Source organism: Bos javanicus, chromosome 26 (assembly GCF_032452875.1).
Source record: "Bos javanicus breed banteng chromosome 26, ARS-OSU_banteng_1.0, whole genome shotgun sequence".
Classification (NCBI taxonomy): Eukaryota; Metazoa; Chordata; class Mammalia; order Artiodactyla; family Bovidae; genus Bos; species Bos javanicus.
In genome coordinates, this window is record NC_083893.1 from 30,351,789 (window position 1) to 30,355,956 (window position 4,168).

Consider the following 4,168-nt stretch of genomic DNA (forward strand, 5'->3'; position numbering starts at 1 on the left):
CGATTTTATTTTGGGTGGCTCCAAAATCACTGCAGATGGTGATTGCAGCCATGAAATAAAAGATGCTTACTCCTTGGAAGGAAAGTTATGACCAACCTAGATAGCATATTGAAAAGCAGAGACATTACTTTGCCAACAAAGGTTCGTCTAGTCAAGGCTATGGTTTTTCCTGTGGTCATGTATGGATGTGAGAGTTGGACTGTGAAGAAAGCTGAGCACCGAAGATTTGATGCTTTTGAACTGTGGTGTTGGAGAAGACTCTTGAGAGAGTCCCTTGGACTGCAAGGAGATCCAACCAGTCCATTCTAAAGGAGATCAGCCCTGGGTGTTCTTTGGAAGGACTGATGCTAAAGCTGAAACTCCAGTACTTTGGCCACCTCATGCGAAGAGTTGACTCATTGGAAAAGACTCTGGTGCTGGGAGGGATTGGGGGCAGGAGGAGAAGGGGACGACAGAGGATGAGATGGCTGGATGGCATCACTGACTCGATGGACATAAGTTTGGGTGAACTCTGGGAGTTGGTGATGGACAGGGAGGCCTGGCATGCTGCGATTCATGGGGTCGCAAAGAGTCGGACATGACTGAGTGACTGAACTGAACTGAACTGAACTGACTCTGATGATATAATTGGAACCAGCTGTGCCTGAAGATAGACCTAGGTTTTTGTGTTGCTATTAAGGCATCCTGAATGGGGTTTCTGTTACTTATGACTTGTAGTCCTGAAGTTATCAATGATGGAGGCTATATTATGATAAATAACTTTGCTTTCCCATCTTTTCAGATGAGTTGAATAGATTCAGTAGGTCAACTTATGTTGTGCCTTCTATTGGCAAATACTGTTCTGAGCATTAGGATATTTCTATTAATAAAATAGAATCCTTGCCCTCAAGAAACTTACCTTGTAGCAGAAGGAACTAGCCTTTAAAAAAGTTAACAACAAAGATATAAGAAAAGTTTAGGTATAGATAGTGTTCTTGCCTGGAGAATCCCAGGGACCGGGGAGCCTGGTAGGCTGCCCTCTATGGGGTCGCACAGAGTCGGACACGACTGAAGCAACTTAGCAGCAGCAACAGAGTTATCAAGAAGATTACATAGGATCGGGGCAGGAGAGGCTGTTTTTAGTGAGGATAGCCAGGGAAGGTCTCCTGGAGGAGAAGATAACATTTGAATTGAGGCTATAATGTTAAGAAGATGCTGCTGTTCAAAGACTAGGGAAGAATGCTCCAAGCAGAAAGAAAAGTAAATATAGAGGCCCTCATACAGGAACAAGACTGACCTGTTCAGGGAACAGAGAGAAGGTGAGGGTGGCTGGAGTGTCCCTAGTAATGGGACAAACGGAGGGGGATAAGACTAGAAAGGGACTAGTTGGGCCACACCCATTGACCTTGGGAGAGTTTGGGTTTTATTTTGCAAGCAATGAGAACTCATGGGAGTGTTACTAGGACCTGACTTACCTTTTAAAATCATTATTCTTATTGTTGGGTGAAGGTGGGACTAAAGGAAGGTGAAAGGGAAGTAAGAAAGACCTACCTACAAAGAGATAATGCAACGGTCCGGACTTGGGGGGCTGTGAATGGGGGTTGGAACAACAGAGATGGAAATGGAGAAAGGTCATTGTATTTAGGATACATTTTGGAGGCACAGGCAATAGGGTATACAAATAGGTTAGAAGCGAGTTTTGAGGAAAAGAGATGATTCAACATGATGACTAAGTTTTACCCTGAACAGCTAGGTGGATGATAGTGCCATTTACAAAAATGAGCCAGCCACCCTGGGGAGCAGATTTGGGATATGAAAGGATCCATAGTTCTGTCTCAGCTGTGTGAGACATCCAAGTGGAGGCATCAAGTGAGCAACTGGTTAGCCATATCTGGAGTTCAGGGGAGATGTTTAGGCTGGAGATACTTATATGTAAGTCATAGACATTGATGGGTTTACCATCTGTGTCTAAGAAGAGAAGAGAGATGTTCAAACACAGAGCCCTGGGATCTGCACCATTCAGAGGAGAAGATAAGAGCAAAGGAGAAGGAAGAAAGGCCAGTGAGGTAAAAAGAAAACCAGGCAAACACAATGTTACGGAAGCCTAGATAACAAGTGTTTCGAGAACAAGACAGGTGTCATCTAAATTGAATGCTACCCAGAGGTTGAGTAAAATGAGGAAGGAGAACCAACTACTGGATTTGGCAAGTCAACCCTGATAAGGGACCTTTCAGGGAGGGTTAAGGGCTAAAGCAATGAGAAGAGAGTTAGAGGAAGACACCCAGGTGCTGCTTTCAGGCTTGCTGGCCAGTTCTAGATGTGTGGGATTTATTGACAAGCCCTTGGTAGGGATATGCTATCTTATTTTTTCAAGAGTCTAATGTTTTTACAATTTATTTTTAAAGTTATATACAATGAAGGATGCATAGCTTAAGTGATGAGTTTCTTTTACTGAGATAAGGTTCACATAACATCAAGTGAACCACTTTAGAGTGAACCATTCAGTAGCATTTAGTACATCACAATGTTGGGAAACCATCACCTCTAATTCCCTAACACTTCTCTCATTCCCAAGGGAGACCCCATACGCCTTATGCTTTCTTAATACATTTCATTTAATGCACTCCAAGAAAACAGATTTTTCTCTTTCTAGCTCTGAACAACTAAAATCCACTTAAGACAGTTCTTTATTGAAAGAACATAGGTCAAGCCAAAATAAGCTGTTGTGTGTAAGAAATCAGGTTCGTGGTTACCCTTGAGGAGGAGTTTGTAGTAAATGGAGGGAGAGCTTCAGGTAGCTTGTGGGGCACTAGAGACAGTCTGTTTCTTGACTGTCCAAGAGCCCTGTAGGCTTCTGGGTACGGAAGCCTTTCTGTGTCCCCTGTTTCTTGTCAGTAAGGAACAGACTCCAGCCTCCAGCCTCCATGACCTTCCCCGAGTTCCAAAGGGAAGATTTGGACAGTTGCTAATCAGGGAAAGGAGAGGATGCAGGGACAAGGCAGAAACAGCCAAGGAACAACGGTGCAGGCTTGGAGCAGCATCCCGATTCCTCCTCAAGGGATGCACATATCTTCAAGTTATTTATAGAACGAAACCCTCAACAAATGGAAGATGCCAGCATTCTTCAGAAGACCACCTAAGGCCAGGTTAAAGGAACCAGAGAAGCTCATCAAAAGGTTACCTAAGACCAGATTAAAGGAGTGCAGGCCCTGCACGCACTCTAACTTAGCAGCAGCCCTACCCTTGGCATCGCTGACTCAATGGACGTGCATTTAAGCCAGCTCTGGGAGATGGTGAAACCTGGTGTGATGCAGTCCATGGGATTGCAGAGAGTTGGGCATGGCTGAGTAACTGAACAACAACAGCCCTTGAACTACTGCTATGAAACCAAGTCCTTTGGGTTGGGACACAGTCTTAGAGGGCAGAAGCCCACTGGCTCCCCTTTTGCCGGGCAAAGTAATAAAGCTATTCTTTTCTACTTCACCCCAAATTCTGTCTCTGGATTCAATTCAGCACTGGTGCCCGGAGACGGAGTTGTCAGCATCAGTTGAATGGATGTATTCACTTAACAATAATTATTCAAGCTGTATAGTTATGATATGTACACTTTGCTGTACGTATGCTTCAAGTTAATTTTTTTAAAAAAGTAGCTAAAGAATCAGGAGGCCTGGGCTTCAGTTCCAGCCTGGAGGGGACTAGCTTTGTAATCCCAGATAAGTCACTTAACCTCTCTGGACCTTGGGTCGCCTCACCTGTAAATGAAGAGGATTGAGCTAGATGCCCTCCAAGGTCCCTTCCACCCATCGTGGTTCCAAATGTGGTTCCTCCTGTTTGAAGTCAGGCTCCTGCGCTGTTGAAATCAGCCTAAAGCCCTCTCTGACCTTGGCGTGGGGCAGGGTGGGGGCAGGCCTTTTTCATCTTCCTCCTTTCAGAAGCTAACAGTTGCTGCTGACGTCTCTGTGGTACCACTTGTCACCGGGCAAGGCAGCTGTGAAGTTAATGATAGTACAAATAAAAAGCTGCTAGTAATTAGGCGGCTGGATGTTCAAGCATTATTGTTATTTAAAAAAAATCAATTAGCTGAATAAGAAAATGCCATTGAGACAAACATTTATTTTTCTCCCTAGCGTGATTCCAGCTGGGTAGGAGGATAATGTGGTCAGTTCCAGAAGGGGAAAATATGTTTCTG